General features: G+C 41.2%; 1 protein-coding gene across 2 annotated transcripts in view; it reads right to left on the bottom strand.

Moving 5' to 3' along the window:
• steap2 (STEAP family member 2, metalloreductase) overlaps positions 1–17,277 on the bottom strand; it is a 185,112-nt gene that overhangs the window by 121,703 nt on the left and 46,132 nt on the right. The window lies entirely within an intron of this gene.

Below are 17,277 nucleotides of genomic sequence, written 5' to 3'. Positions count from 1 at the left end.
AACTGGTCTTTGACAGTAATTTATAAATCTTAGAAAGGTTCTTCTTATTACTCGGAGAAAGCTTTGTAATATGTTTGGCAAATTCTGGTGGCTGCAAAGTGTCCTGAGGCACTGGAATTCTCCTCTTGATTGTTTTTATCAATTGTAAATATTGTAGAAAATTGCCATTTCTTATTTCAAAAGTTTGAAATAAGTTTGTGTATGTCATAAGTATATTGTCTTGGAAAAGGTGATGGAGATGAGTTACTCCCTTCATCTCCCATGTGCTAAAATGGAGAGGTCTTTTGTTAATTTCAAAATCCGGGTTGTGCCAAATTGGAGAGAGCAAGCAAGGTTCTATCGGAGAGTTTGGTATTTCTAGTGTTTTCCACCAGGCTGATAAGGTGGAAGCAATCATTGGGTTCTTAAAACAGTTATGACGTCTGAGTGTAGTGGTGATAAACGGGAGGTCAGAGAGTTTTATATTGTTGCAGTCCGCCTGTTCTAGTTTGAGCCAGGAGTTGTAGTCTTCGTTAGGATATAACCATTTCAATAGGTATTGTAGCTGGTTAGCTAAATAGTAATGTTTAAAGTTAGGAGCATCCAATCCCCCTTCCAATTTGTTTTTCTGAAGGGTGTTTAGGCTAATTTTTGCTGTTTTGTTCTTTGAGTAGAATTTTATAATTGCAGAATCTAATGACAGGAACCATTTCGATGTGGGTGTGAATGGAATCATGGAAAAAAAATAGTTAATTTGGGGTAGAATTTTCATTTTAACTGTGGCTATTCGTCCCAGGAGGGAGATGGGAAGATTATTCCAGCGCTTCAGGTCACCACAGATCTTATCCAGCAGCGGGCTAAAGTTCAGGTGGACCAGGTCTGATAGTTTGGGTGAAATATTTATGCCAAGATATCTTATGTTGCCCACAGGGAGAGAAAATTTTTGGTCTGCAGGATTCCAAGAGTTCTCCGTTATTGGTATTATTGTCGATTTAGACCAGTTGATGGAGTAGTCCGAAAGTTTAGAAAAATGTGTTATGAGATTAAATACTTCATGTAAAGACGATTTCGGTTCTTGTAGATAAAGTAAAATGTCGTCGGCATATAGATTAATTTTATGCTCTGAATTGGTGGAATGGATACCTATGATCTTGCTGTTCTGATGGACTGCCATAACCAGTGGTTCGATGAATATTGCAAACAGTAGAGGTGAGAGTGGGCACCCTTGTCTGGTTCCTCTCTGCAAAATGAAGCTTTTAGATGTGATCCCGTTGGTGGTGACTGTGGCCTTAGGGGAATTGTATAAGGCTGATACCCACTGGATAAATGACTCTCCAAAGCCAAATCCACTCAGGGTGGCAAATAGGAAGGACCAGTTGACCTTGTCGAAGGCTTTTTCTGCATCAAGTGACAAAATAATTGCTTTTGTATTAACGCGTTGTACTTTACTTATCAGATTAAGAACTCTTCTGACATTATTACTTGAGTGTCTGCCATTAATGAAGCCCGTTTGACCATTATGAATTATTGATGCTATTATTTTCTCCAGTCTAGAAGCAAGTGCCTTTGAGATAATTTTGATATCACTGTTGATTAGTGATAGAGGACGGTAGCTAGAAGGAAGTGTGGGGTCTTTGTCTGGCTTTAGTAATAATTTGATTGCTGCTGTATTCATGTGAGGTCTTATACCTCCGTTCTTTTTGATCTCTGTCACTGTCCTGATGAAAAGTGGTGCTAATATTGTCCAGAAATGTTTTATAAATTCGGCAGGAAAGCCGTCTGGACCTGGAGCCTTACCTGTTGGCATTTTGTCTAATGCGCTCTGCAGCTCATTAATAGTCAGGGGGGCGTCTAACATATTTCTGTGTTCCGTGGATAACTGAGGTAAATTTAGGTTATCGAGAAAAGCCTGAATATCTTCTGGGTTTGGATTGTTTACTGTTGAATATAAGTTATGGTAGAAAGAATAGAAAATCTGATTAATCTCCTGAGGAGATTGTGTGTAATTTCCGGACGGCCCCTGGATTGCTGGTATCAGAGATTTTTCTTTATTGCGTTGGAGCTGATAAGCCAAAAATTTTCATGATTTGTTACTGTGTTCAAAATTATTATATCTTAGTTGCTGTATGATAAATTCAGTTTTCTTTGATAGAATATTGTCCAGTTGTGATTTTGTACACTGTAATTGGGTCCATACTTGATCACTTGGATTGTTTGCATATTCCTGTGTTAGTTGTTTAATTTTTTCCTCAATGTTTTTTTCTGCTTGCAATTCCTTTTTCTTCTTGTAGGAGGAGTATGATATAATTTTTCCTCTGATTACTGCCTTCCCAGTTTCCCATATTAAAGATGGAGATAAAGTTGGAGAGTCATTGTCTTCAAGAAAGTTTGCCCACTCCCGTCTCACCATTTTGTCAAAGTCTGGGTCTTTAAGTAAAGAGATATTAAAGCGCCATGTTGGGGGCCGTTTATGGATGGTTTCTATTTGCAGATTGAGTGATATTGGTGCATGGTCGCTGATAATGATCGGGTGTATTTTTGTGGTAATTTTTTGTGAGATGAAAAAAGTCAATTCTTGAAAATGAGCGATGCACAGGAGAGAAGAAAGTATATTCCCTCTTCGATGGGTATTTGAGTCTCCAGCCATCGCCAAGCCCAAAATCATCCATGTATTCCTGTATTACCTTAGACGATTGTGATTGCTTTGTGTGTACTGAGTTACTAGATCGGTCTAAAGAAGCATTTAGGACTGTGTTAAAGTCTCCTCCAATTATAGTTGTTGAGCTGTCTGATAGGTTAGATAGTAAAGAGAAGATTGTGTGAAAGAAGGCTGGATCATCATTATTAGGGGCATACAGATTAACGATTGTATATAATTTGTTAAAGATTGTTGCCTGAATAATGATGTAGCGGCCTTCTGGGTCTGTTACCGTGCTGTTTAAAGTAAATGGTAGTCTCTTGTGGACCATGATAGAGACACCTCTTTGTCTGTTGTTATAGCAGGATGAAAAAATTTGATTAAAATTTGGACCTTTAAGAGATTTTTCTTCTGACTTTAGCAAGTGGGTTTCTTGTAGGAGAAAAATATCTGTTTTCAATTTTGTGACAAAGTCCATCACTTTATTTTTTTTCGCCTGTGAGCGGATGCCATGTACATTCCAGGAAACCAAGTTTAGGTGTGACATTGACAAAGTGGGGGTTTTATCATACTGTGTGTGGGTATGGAGAATGATCTGTGTGTGTTTCTATGTGAGTTTCTATCTGCGTGGAGTTTGCATGAGTATATGTAATTGTTAAGTGTATGTATTACAGTCAACCGATGTGTCATGGTGAAGCATCGCAGGGTTATGGAGCAGAGCATTAGAATATATACAAGCATGTTCAACAACCAGAAGCGCCTGTGCCTTGAGGTATTCACAAACCTGAAAAACAAAGGGGTTACATGGAGTGTATTTGTGTGTGAGGTGAAGGAGGGGGAGTGAGTGAGAGGGATGGGGGGGGGGGGGGGGGGGTCATGAAGGAGGGAAAAAAATAGAGAAGGAAAGGGAGAATACTGGGTGGAGTATGTGAAGTGTACATTCACACCCTGTGAGGAGATTTTTTTTTTTTCCCTTTTTTCCTTTTCAATAAGTCAGTGTTGTGTTCATTATATATACATATATATACATATAACCTAGTGGTGTAAAGATAAACCGATTTGAATCGGTTATCGGTCTGTGACGTATGAGATCCGAGTGCATCGGTTGATGGAGCCCTGGATCGGTAAAAATGCACTACGAACGGTCCGATGGTCCGGATTTACGGCCGCGAATCGGTTTCCTGAGTTTCCAGTGGCCCATACCTGTCATTGTTGTGCTCGGCCAAAGTGGTTTGGCGTGTGAACTCTCGCGAGATTACCGTGTTGACCTTTTACCTGTACAAGTAGTGACGTCAGCTGTGTAGAGCGTCTGTGTGGAGAGCAGGCAACAACATGTCAGACGATGCGGATGAAATACACAGCGCTCCTCACCTAAAATCGAAGGTTTGGAAATCATTTGGATTTTTTAAGAAGAATGGAAAGCTAGACAAAAGCCAGGCCGTTTGCAAACTTTGTAGAGCGACCATCAAATACACTGGAAGTACGACAAACCTTAGTAATCACCTGGTGAGACGGCATGGCAGGGCTGATTCGAGTGAACAGGATGCTAGCGCGGCTAGCACAGCTAGCACGAATAGCACGGACAAGAGCAGGCAGGACAAAGACAAGAAAATACAAGAGTTTTTCCAACCGCAATTCAGCCATAACTCGGCAAGGTCCAAGGCAATAACGGCATCTATCGCTCGTTTTATTGCAGAAGACTTACGGCCGTATAGTGTCGTTGAAAGCAGAGGCTTTCGGGACATGATAAAAACAATCGAGCCAAGGTATAAGATACCTTCCAGACAGCATTTTGCCGAGAAGTGTGTGCCGGAAATGTATAACAAGTTAAAGAACGAAGTTAAACAAGAACTTTCCCAAGCGGAGAGGGTAGCAATCACCACGGATGCGTGGACTTCATGTGCAACCAACTCGTATGTGACGATTACGGCACATCATATTTCTCCAGACTGGGAATTAAGGAATCATGTCTTACAAACCAGAGTCTTCAATGACAGCCACACAGGAAGAAATATAGGTGCATTACTGAAGGAAGCATGTGCTGACTGGAACATTTTGGATAAAGACCCAGCTCTTGTAACTGATAATGCCAGAAACATGGTCGTAGCTGGACTTGAAGCTGAAATGAGGCCTCACCTTGCCTGCTTTGCGCATACATTAAATCTAGCATCAAAGAAGGCTTTGCAAGTGGACACTGCTGCAAAGTTGCTAGGAAGAGTAAGGAGGGTGGTTGGGTTTTTGCATCGCAACATTAGAGGTGCTGAAATCCTCCGTGAGAAACAACAACAACTGTCTTTGCCTGCACACAAGCTCATACAAGATGTTTCCACCAGATGGAACAGCTCCTTTGACATGCTGCAGCGGTTCTTGGAGCAACAGCCAGCTGTGTTTGCTACTCTCATGTCCAGGGAGGTCAGGAAAGGAGAGGAGGTGAACACTGTTAATGAGAGAGACATTTGCAATGCTGAAGACATTGTTAAACTGATGGCACCAGTAAAAGTTGTGACCACTATCATGTGTGAGGAGGAGCAGCCAACAATCTCAATGATTGCCCCACTCAGGGCAAAACTTCAAAAGCACTTTGAGGCTACTGATGAAGATACAGCTCTCATCACTGAGATGAAAAGGGCCTTCAATAATGACTTTGAGAAGCGATACACAGATGTCCTTGACCTCCTCTACACAGCATCAGCTATTGACCCATGCTTCAAGACATTGCCTTTTCTCAGTGACCATGAAGCAGAGAGGATCTTCACCAGCCTTTCTGCTCAAGCTGCAGCCATTCACAACAAGGTAACAGTTTGTTATTGAGTTAACAACTAGTTTTTGTTGTGCAGTGTTACCATTTCTTACACTCTGCATTTGACATTTTTAATATTTGTAGTTTGTGACTGCTGGAGGCAATTAATTAAGTGTTTTAATAAAAACATGATACATTTTACTTGTTAGGAAACATCACATGCAGACAATCAGGGACAGCCAGTTCAGGGAGTTGAAAGGCAGACAGATCCGCTGACAGACCCTGGGCAAGGCAATCTGGGCCGCGTAGTTTGTTCCCAGATCCAGGATACACAGAAAGGTGTGTTTTTGAGCCGAATAGGGTGTAAGCAGATTTAACTTCATATATAAAATAAGGCAAAAGAAGACGTTTAAGGTCATTGCAGACAAGACCAGTAATTATGGTATTCTTTTCATTTTCAGATGATGACCAGCCTCCCTGTAAGAAGAAAAAGAAAAGTGCAGCGCTGGACCAACTGTTTGGAGAAACCTTCGAAGTGAAAGCAGCAACAAGATCTTCAAGAGAGAAGGCCAGTGATGAAGTAATGAGGTACAGAGAGCGTAATCCATTGCCCCTCAAAGACAACCCACTACAATGGTGGAAGGGACAATCAACTCTCCCACTGCTGTCATCACTTGCAAAAAAATACCTCTGTATACCAGCAACCAGCGTAGCATCAGAAAGAGTTTTTAGCACAGCAGGGGATGTTGTTTCAGCGCAGCGCAGTGTTCTCAGACATGATCATATTGATCAGTTGATTTTCCTCAAAAAGAATCTTGACAAATGAACTCTGAGTTGTGAGATGTAAACAGAAGTAATAAATTCAACACCCCACCCCCCTATAGCATTGTTGTAGGAGTGCAAGCACTGATGTTTTTTGCCTCAAAGGAGAGTGACTAAGAAAAACGATATGAGGTGGACAGTAAGTATTAGTTAGTGTTTAGAGCTTTTTCAGATTTTTTTTTTTTTTTAAGAAAAGCTAATGTTCAGAGTTACAGACATGTTGAATGTAACATGCTATTTTCTATAACTGTTTACTAAAGTTTTGGATCCATGTATCTTGTTGTCAGTGATATGTTATGCTATTGTAGTTACTGAAGTTCACGAGTGACTGAAGCACTAATTCTGAATTTTGAACTGAATTTTTGCCTTTAATAGGCAACTTTTTTTGTTTTATAACAACTATTATTTTTGATATCTAACCTCAGATAAGTTTATGTTGTCTGAATTTATGTTGAATGTTCAGTAGGCCTGGTGTATTGTCTCTTGGACACTAAATAAACAAAAGGATACTATTTTGAAATTACATTTGTGTTTTTTTCTTTTTCTTCTCAGTAACATAAAGTAAAAATAAGTACTTGGGGTTAAATTGTCCATTTGTATTGAATCGAACTGAACCGAATCGGATCGAATCGTACCAAATCGTTAACTATTTTTTATGAATCGTCCCTGAATCGGATCGTAGCTTGTGAATCGAGATTTGAATCGGATCGTTTTGTGAGTGAAAGATTCACACCCCTAATATAACCACATATACATACATATACATCTGCATATATACATACGTACATACATATATACCAGGGCTGCATGATTAATTGCATTGCAATCGCAGGAATGCTTAATTATCTGTTGCAGGAGAAATGTGTCAGAGTAACATTTTGAATGAAATATACATACATATATTTATTTATTTATTTCAAGAATAGTGCAGCCCCAATATATATATATACATGCATAAACACATCTTTTGGTCTTTTTTTTTATTTTTTTATTCCTTTTATGATACAATTAAGCTATGGTTCTACTTTGTTTTGTGGTTTTAGGGGCACTTATCTCACTTAGAAGAGCCATGGGGTGGTGGTAGAGTGGCGGAACAGCTGCCCATCTATGTATAATTTGTCGACCACAAGAGAGGTCCTATTTCCCTTCTGCCTGTGCTCTTTTAAAATGGGATATAACACTTTCCGCCTCTCGTTGATTTCCCTGGGGAACTGATCGTTCATACCGAACGAAGTGCCTTTTAGCTCTCGTCCTTTACTCTTAACGAGCATTTTCTGCTGATAATGTTCGAATTTGGCGATGATAGGACGAGGACGCTGGCCTCCTCGGGGTCCGAGCCTGTGGACGCGGTGAAAGGTAATGTTGTTGACAGTCTCTGTCGGGATCTTGAGGGCCGTCACCATGAACTTTTTTACCTGGACTTCTAGGTTGTCTGGTGTGCTCTCCGGGATGCCAGAAATGATTAAATTGTCTCTCATACTTCTGGACTGCACGTCGAGGACAGTTTCCTTCAGGAGTTTATTTTCCTTTTTGAGGAGATCTACATCTGACGTGACCGCCGCTAAGGTGGAGTGGAGTTCAGCGTTGTTTTGCTGCAGGTCGCTAATCTGCTGGTAAGTGAACTCCAAGCTTACCTTCAGGTCTTTTATCTCCTGGTGAAGCATACCGAGCACTTCTAGCTTCTTGTTGATGGATTCCAAGACGCTAAATTCGGAGGATAATAAGTCTTGTGTATCGGTGGCTGAGTCGGTCTTCTTCCTCTTATTGGGGTTGTCGGCAGGTCCCTCCATGACGCACTCGTAGTAGTAGTGATCGATAAACTCTTCTAGGTCCTCCACTCTGGCTGATGGTGCAGGCTGGAGTTGTCACCCGTTAGGTAATTATATTTGTTTGGCTAGTTTGTTGATATCTAATCTAGCAGCTAGGCGCCGCCATGTTGAATCTCAAAATCCCACAGTGGTCTCGCGGTCTCACGCTGCCATCCGGTTTCTGTCCTCTAGCCTTTCTGCTTTAAGCTTTTCCTGGCTGAACAATCCTTTAACAAACTTAAAAGGGTCCCTGAAAAAACCTGTCCTAGCATGTTCCTTCTTCCTCCTCTTTTTCCTGAGATGCTCTGCCCTTCTAAGAACTGCTAGCCTGCTTCTCAACTCCTCTTGCAACACCTTAATTCCCTCCCTTTCTTCTTCTGTAGCCTTTTTTCACTGCTTTCTTAACTGTCTCCTTTCCTTAACTAACTTCTCTATTTCTCTTTGCCGCCTTGACTTACCTGAATGTACCCTCTCACTCCTCTTTCTCTCATGCACCCCAAACCTCTCTACATCATATGAGTAAATTATATCTCCTATCTTTTCTAACCTTTCTATTGCATTTCCTCTAAGCCTACTTAAGATTACTGACAAATGTCTATTAACTATCTCCCATTCTTTACTGTCATTTGCCCTAGGCCGTCTAACTCTAACCTTTTGCTCCATGGTTCTCTCTCTGACTGGCATACTGGCTTCAGTGTCACCTGCATCCTCTCTTACTACCTCCTCTTTGGTGGCAGTGTTACTGATATCCTGCGAACTGTGGTTTTCTACCTGCCGCTGGACTTCATCCGACTGACTCAACTGACTTCTTAGGAAGTACTGATCAGTGCGGCTACTCTGCCCTTTCTTTGCCACACACTTCTTCTTTCCCTGGTGAGTTCTGAGGCCTTTCACTGATGTTACTTTCTGCCAGCCGCAAGGACAAACCTGAAGCATCTTGTTCTCAACTGTGCTACTTTTATCCTCTACAGATGCGCTCGCCTTGCCCTGAGTGCTGCTAATTCTAGCCCTGGTGGATTGGTCCGTGCCCCTATCCTTCACTGAGTGTCCGTTTCAATGTCTGTTACTGTGTAATCCACCTGTGAGTCATCTTTCACCCCTGCTCTCGCTGACTCTTGGGGTATTTTCCCTATGTTGGCTGTAGCTAATTTTGGTTGTAGTAAGGCTGCTAGGCCTCACCACTGCTACCATGGGTTGCTAACCCATACCAGCACCTTTGGGGTCTTTTCCCTCCTGTCAGCTGTCTTTCCATGCAGTCACATGGTCTTTTCCCTGTTGTCAGCTGCCCTATTCACAGCAGTCACTAGCTAGGCTACTTCTGAATTCAAATAAACACAAGAAGTTTGTGCTCTAGAGAAAGGATCAGCACTCAGTGAATCACCTCCTAAGTCATATGATAAGCTATTATGACAAGGTTTAACTATATAGACCAGTCAATCAATCAATCAATCAATTTTATTTATAAAGCCCAATATCACAAATCACAATTTGCCTCACAGGGCTTTACAGCATACGACATCCCTCTGTCCTTATGACCCTCGCAGCAGATAAGGAAAAACTCCCCCAAAAAAAACCCTTTAACGGGGAAAAAAAACGGTAGAAACCTCAGGAAGAGCAACTGAGGAGGGACCCTCTTCCAGGACGGACAGACGTGCAATAGATGTCGTACAGAACAGATCAGCATAATAAATTAACAGTAATCCTTATGACACAATGAGACAGAGGGAGAGAGAGAGAGAGAGAGAGAGAGAGAGAGAGAGAGAGAGAGAGAGAGAGAGAGAAGGAGAGAAGGAGAGAAGGTGCCCGGTGTATTATAGGGGGGTCCTCCGGCAGACTAGGCCTAAGTCAGCCTAACTAGGGGCTGGTACAGGGCAAGCCTGAGCCAGCCCTAACTATAAGCTTTATCAAAGAGGAAAGTCTTAAGTCTAGTCTTAAATGTGGAGACGGTGTCTGCCTCCTGGACCGTAACAGATGATTCCGCAGGAGAGGAGCCTGATAGCTGAAGGCTCTGGCTCCTGATCTACTTTTGGAGACTTTAGGGACCACGAGTAACCCTGCGTTCTCAGAGCGCAGTGTTCTGGTGGGATAATATGGCACTATGAGCTCACTAAGATATGATGGAGCTTGACCATTTAGAGCTTTATAAGTTAACAGTAGGATTTTAAATTCAATTCTGGATTTTACAGGGAGCCAGTGCAGCGAAGCTAAAACAGGAGAAATATGATCTCGTTTTTTAGTTCCTGTTAGTACACGTGCTGCTGCATTCTGAATTAGCTGGAGAGTTTTTAAGGACTTACTAGAGCTACCTGATAATAGGGAGTTACAGTAATCCAGCCTAGAGGTAACAAAAGCGTGGACCAATTTTTCGCATCTTTTCAGGTCAGGATAGGCCTAATTTTTGCAATATTACGCAGATGAAAAAATGCAGTCCGTGAGGTTTGTTTTAAATGAGAATTAAAAGACAAATCTTGATCAAATGTTACTCCGAGGTTTCTTACGGTAGTGCTAGAGGCCAGAGCAATGCCATCTAGAGAAACTATGTCATCAGATAAAGAGTCTCTGAGTTGTTTGGGGCCAAGAACAATAACTTCAGTTTTGTCTGAATTTAACATCAGGAAATTGGCGCTCATCCAAGTTTTTATGTCTTTAAGGCAGTTATGGAGTTTAGTTAATTGATTACTTTCTTCTGGCTTCATCGATAAATACAACTGAGTATCATCCGCATAACAATGGAAATTTATAGAGTGATTTCTAATGATGTTACCTAAAGGAAGCATATAGAGTAAATAGGATTGGTCCGAGCACAGAACCTTGCGGAACTCCAAAACAAACTTTGGTACGTAAGGATGATTCATTATGAACATCAACAAACTGAAAACAATCAGATAAATAAGATTTAAACCAGCTCAGTGCAGAACCTTTTAGGCCAATTAAGTGATCCAGTCTCTGTAGCAGAATTTGATGGTCAATTGTGTCAAACGCCGCACTAAGATCTAATAAAACAAGTACAGAGACAAGTCCTTTGTCTGAAGCAATCAGAAGGTCATTTGTAATTTTAACTAGTGCTGTCTCAGTGCTATGATGCACTCTAAATCCTGACTGAAATTCCTCAAATAAATTATTATCATGGAGAAAATCACACAGCTGGTCTGCGACTACTTTCTCAAGGATCTTTGACATAAAGGGAAGATTAGATATTGGTCTATAGTTGGCTAACACCTCTGGATCCAGGGTGGGCTTTTTTAGTAGAGGTTTAATTACAGCTACCTTAAAAGACTGTGGTACATAGCCTGCTAATAAGGATATATTGATCATATCTAATATATAAGTGTTAACTAAAGGAAAGACCTCCTTAAGCAGCCTAGTTGGGATGGGGTCTAAGAGACACGTTGATGATTTAGATGAAGAAATCACTGCGGTCAATTCTTGAAGAGAAATTGGGGAGAAGCAATCTAAATATATATTAGGTCTTACAGCTGTGTTTGAGGTTAGATAGGTGCTATCTGAGGACAGGAGGTCATGAATTTTGCCTCTAATAGTTAGAATATTGTCATTAAAAAAGCTCATAAAATCATTACTGCTAAGGGCTAAAGGAATATTAGGCTCAATAGAGCTTTGACTCTCAGTCAGCCTGGCTACAGTGCTGAAAAGAAACCTGGGGTTGTTCTTATTGTCTTCTATTAATACTGAGTAATAGTTTGCTCTGGCATTGCGGAGGCTCTTCTTATAAGTTTTGAGACTGTCTGTCCAGATTAAACGAGATTCTTCCAGTTTGGTCAATCGCCAATTCCTTTCAAATTTTCGCGATATTTGTTTTAACTTACGGGTTTGAGAGTTATACCAAGGAGCGGACTTTCTTTGCTTTTTTAACTTCTTTTTAAGAGGTGCTACAGAGTCAAGTGTTGTTTGCAGCGAGCCTACGGCGCTATCGACAAAATGATCAAAGTCGGTACAGGAAACCTCTGTTACTGAGGGACTAGGTATTGATTTTAACGACGGAGTAATCTTTTCCTTAAATTTTGCGACAGCACTATCTGATTAACATCAAGTATAGTAACTGTTGCTGAGTGGCGTGTAATCGAGTAAAAAGAAATCAAACGTAATCAGATAATGATCCGATAGCGAGGGATTCTGTGGAAAGACTTTTAGGTTATCAATTTCAACTCCATACGTCAGAACTAGATCGAGGGTATGGTTAAAACAATGAGTGGGTTCATGTACACCCTGACTGAAGCCAATGGAGTCTAATAATGAGATAAACATGGTAGCCAGGGAGTCATTATCAACGTTGACATGAATGTTAAAATCGCCTACAATAATAACTTTATCTGATTTAAGAACTAAACTTGATAAAAACTCTGAGAATTCAGATACAAATTCAGAATACGGGCCAGGAGCACGGTACACTATAACAAATAGAAGTGGCTGCGAGGTTTTCCAGGTCGGATGTAAAAGACTAAGAACGAGGCTTTCAAATGAATTATAATCTAGTTTAGGTTTAGGGCTGATTAACAGACTAGAGTTAAAAATGGCTGCAACTCCCCCTCCTCGGCCGCTGCCTCGAGGAATGTGGGTATTATTATGACTGGGAGGAGTGGACTCATTAAGACTAACATATTCATCTTGACACAGCCAGGTTTCAGTGAGACTGAGTAAATCAATATGATTATCTGATATTAATTCGTTTACTAACACTGCTTTGGACGATAGAGACCTGATATTTAACAGTCCACATTTAATTCTCCTGTTTTGTCTTTCTGTCACAGAAGAGGTTTTAATTTTTATGAGGTTGTTATGCACAACTCCTCTTTGTTTAATTTTAGATTTAAATAATTTAGGTGGTCGGGGGACAGACACCGTTTGTATAAAACTATGAAAATGAGCAGTGATAACTAACATGTCTTTGGGGTCATCGGGTGGGAACCTCCTTTCACCAGCATTTCATCTAGTTGGTCCCACGACACCTCCAGGAGGCTAGACAGTGATCTCTGGCGTCCCAGAGACACTCCCCTAATGCCAGGTCTCACTGCTCCCCACACCAACCCAATAACCTCCTTTACCTTACTTACACATGGCTTTCTCAGCCCAAACAGCACTCCCACTTTCAACCAAACCCAGGCTCCATACATGCGAGCTCCAGGTAGAAGCAGTGCTGATACTACCTTTCCTAGCACATTCACCATACTCTACTTCACATGCTACATAGCATAACTACAATATAAGCTAAAGTTAAAGGAGCTAAATAAACTTACAGGATCAGCAAACACACTCACCTTGCAGCATGGTCTCAAACAAAAGGGATTCAAATAGGCCACTCCCACACTTAAATAACCTTCCTCTTCCTGGATTTCCTCCTGAGAGGAAATGGATCTCTCCACCTGATCTCAAGGAGTTATGTACCCTGCTTAGTAGTTCCCCCTGCTGGCCCCCAACTGACATTATTTCTTCACTTCCAGATCCATTGGCTACATCTAACTGCTTCATCTGACATTTCCTTCACTGTCTTCCTCAAACTCTGTTCCCGCACTCCGAGTTCCCCCAGGAGTGAGACAGCTGATCTTGCTATGAATCCCTTACCCCCCACTTCCACTGGATGAATCCTAGTTTTCCATCCTCGCTGCTCAGCTTCTGCTCCTAAGTCTGCATATCTAAGCTTTTTTCTTTCATAGGCTTCTTCCACTGAGTCTTCCCAAGGAACTGTCAGCTCAGTGAAATAAACTATCCGTTGACTCACTGACCACAACATTATGTCAGGCCTCTGCTTGGTACAAACTATTTCCTGGGGAACAACAAGCTTTCCCCCTAAATCTACTTGCATTTCCCAATCACAAGCACCTTCTAGGCGGCCACACCCTTGCCTCCTTACTAACTTATCACTTCTGTGTTTCTCCCCCTCACGGACAAACTGAATTACTAAACTCCTATTCTTAAAACCTTCTGAATTTGCCTGTCTTTATTTCCCTTCGATGCCTGCAGCTAAACTTTTCAACACCTGGTTATGTCGCCATATCGGCCTTGTGACAAGCTAACTTTACAGCCTGACAAAATATGCTTTACCTGAACCCAATGCACATTATGGGACCCCATTTACCCACAGTTTTAGGTTCTGGGGGGTTGGTAACACATCATATGTAGCCCCTACCAGGAATCTAATACGATTCTCCTCCATATTCGACAGGTCCCTCCAACTAAGCTTCCTCTTCTCTACACTTTCCCAATTCAACCACTGTCCCTGCTTAGCCTGGGACACTACCTTTGCACCCTTTAATATCTTCTCCTGTCTACGTATCTGTTCCAAAACCAGCTTTCTTTTATCTTTGGGACCTGCTTTATTCCATACCGGTTTGCCTGAGCCAAGCCCCAGGGCTCTCCGGCCAAACTGAGCATTACCTACGATCTCTGCAAGCCTAAGAGCTGCTTCTGCCTCCTGAACTGCCGATCTTGGCTTCCATTTCCTCCCCTTGGTTGGATTTGGAACCACACTCCTAACTACCACGTCCTTATGCCCAGATATGAGCAGCCCTGTCCTGACCTTGGTACATTTAAATTCCTCTGTTAAACTAGATACTGGCAGCTGAAGTATCTCTTTTCTATACAATGCAACACTACTTAGACACCTAGGAGTGCCCAACCACTTCCTAATATTGGAGCTAACCGACCTTTCAATTCTCTCCACAACGGATATTGGAATTCATAAATTGACAGTGGCCACATTACCCTAAACTGCAAACACAACTTCAGCTTTCCTGAAAGTTCAGATTTATCTATTCTATCCAGTCCTTTCTTAATTTCACCACCTGTTCCTCATCATTCAACTCCATATTGTACCATCTACCTAAGCTCTTTACTGACTTTTCCCCAATTGTTGGGATTTCGTCATCATCTATGACAAACTTCCTATCACTTAACTTCCCTCTACATATTGAGATGCTTCTAGACTTACTTGGCTTGATCTCCATGCTGGCCCACTTGAGGTTCTTATTTACCTTCTCTAGTAGCCACCTTGTACATGGCATTGTTGTGGTCACCAGTGTCATGTCATCCATGTAAGCCCTAACTACTATTGATAAAATTACATTGATTTATCATGTAAATACATATAACTTGTATTGTCAGTGATATTAGTCAGTAAGTAAATTGTTGTACATGATCCCATTTAAAGGTCGACCATAGACCTTTTCAAGGAACCCCTTGGCCTTGGGCCAGGGTCATCTTTGCCCTTTAACCCTCCCTGACAGCGGGCGTGAGCTTACTAGCTAGCAAGTTAACATTATATTTTTATTACTGATTTGTGAATTCAGTTCTGCATTTTGACATATTTTGAATTATAAAGTAAATGTTACTGCATGTAACCAGTTACAATTATTCACAGTATTTTTGTGTTGTTTTTATCTTTTATATTCACATGTAAAAAAGAAAGGGGTGGCAGCTTCTTCTGTAGCAGACTGTGTTGAGCAGATACTATTGTCTCTTTTCGATCGCAAGCCCCTCAATTGCACTGAAATGTAATTGTATCAAGGCAGACTTTGAAATATTGACAAAGTTCATATTGAATCTATATAATATCTTATCGTGATGAAAGTCATGATTTATACCCCTGTTTGTTACTGCTACTCTAATATTTGCAGACTGCAGGGCAGGAGCATGGGCTGCTAACATTGATCTACAGAGCCCCACTAGTGGTTTGGTAATGAAGCAGTGTTCTTTTTTGTTTGATGACTTGTTAGATCAACCAATAGCGTGAAACATAAGTTGTAAACAAATCACAAACATTTTCTAGTTCATATTTGAATCTTGATTTACTTTCAAAGCATGTCTGAACAGATCAAAAGGGAATTTCACCCATTTTGAAACAATAAAAATCATACATTTTATTCCTACAGTCTAAGACAGCCCAAAAAATATGACGAGAAATGAAGAACTCTCTCACAAATCCAAAAACTAGAGTGCTAAACTCATTTTTGTGATGTCATGGGGTATAAAGTCTGCAGCTGATCCATAGACAGTGAATTGGGGAAAATGTTATAGCTGGCACTGAGAACACCCAGGGGAACATTCTGAGTATATGGATACATTTTCTGTTTCAGAAGTGAGAACACTACAATAGAATAAAGCTCATCTGGGTCTAAAAAGAAGAAAAAAAAAACATTCAGTGGCTCCACAAAATCAGGATCCCATTGACTGTCTATGGAGCAGCTTCAGCCTTTATACTCTCTGACATCACAAATGTAACACTTCCTTCCCTGGTTTCTGGCTTTGAGAGAGAGGGGCTGATGTTCGAAAATATTGCTTAATCTTTCCTAGGCCATGGAAATAACATATTGGAATTCTTAATTTAGGTTTTATATAAAGCTAATTACTAGGGACGTCCTGACCTGAACTCAAAGATTAGTATTAGAGCTGATCAAGGCAATTTTTATCTGATCGTGATCCGTTATATAGTGGAGCTATATAGAGCCTGATCCAATCCTTTCATTTTATGGCAGTTGTCACACAGGTGTTTTTACTAGGGATGCACTGATTCATCGGCTGAACATCAGTATCAGCCAATATTCACCTTGTTGACTGCCATCAGCCTATCAGCAAATAGATGACATTCAATGGCAGTGGCTGTTTTTCTGTTGTGTCACATCAATTTTGTGGAGGCTTAAAAGCAGAAACACCCACAAACTTAAATTAATGAGCAGGTACAAGAAGAATCCAATGACTGTTTGACAAATGGGCTCTGTGATCTCACTGTTGTGACAGGATGGCTTGTAGCAGCCAGTGGTCCAGTGACCCGGGGACAGAGAAAAACAAATTTGGGATGAACAGAGATGTACTGTTCCATTTTTATTTATTTTTTATTATTTTTTTAATAGTATAGATGTCTTTGTTTCCCTGGCACAAAAGGGGGAATAAATGCAACATAAACACAATTAACAATATAAAAACATTAGTATTGGCTATTGGCCAAGTTGTTATTTTAAACATCTGTGTCACAGTCTGCTCCTCTCCCTCACCTGCTCCTGGTAAAATTCCATTCACCTGCACCCTGCCAGCCAGCCACATCCCCCTCATCAAGACAACTCCACTCACCTGTGCATGCAGCTGTTTCTTATGAGCACTCCCTGCATATAAGCAGCTGCTGCCTTCCCCTCAGTGTCAGATTGTCAGATGCAAGACTTTCAAGCATTCACCCTTGGCTTGATTCCCCAGTACCAATGCTGCCTGTGCTTCCTTCCTGGTTCTCTTTGCTCGGCTCTGTGGCTGCATGATTCTACACCAATCTTGCTTCCCTAAGCTCTCCT

Source organism: Epinephelus lanceolatus, chromosome 20 (assembly GCF_041903045.1).
Source record: "Epinephelus lanceolatus isolate andai-2023 chromosome 20, ASM4190304v1, whole genome shotgun sequence".
Lineage (NCBI taxonomy): Eukaryota > Metazoa > Chordata > Actinopteri > Perciformes > Serranidae > Epinephelus > Epinephelus lanceolatus.
This window is presented reverse-complemented; position numbering and strand designations above follow the sequence as displayed.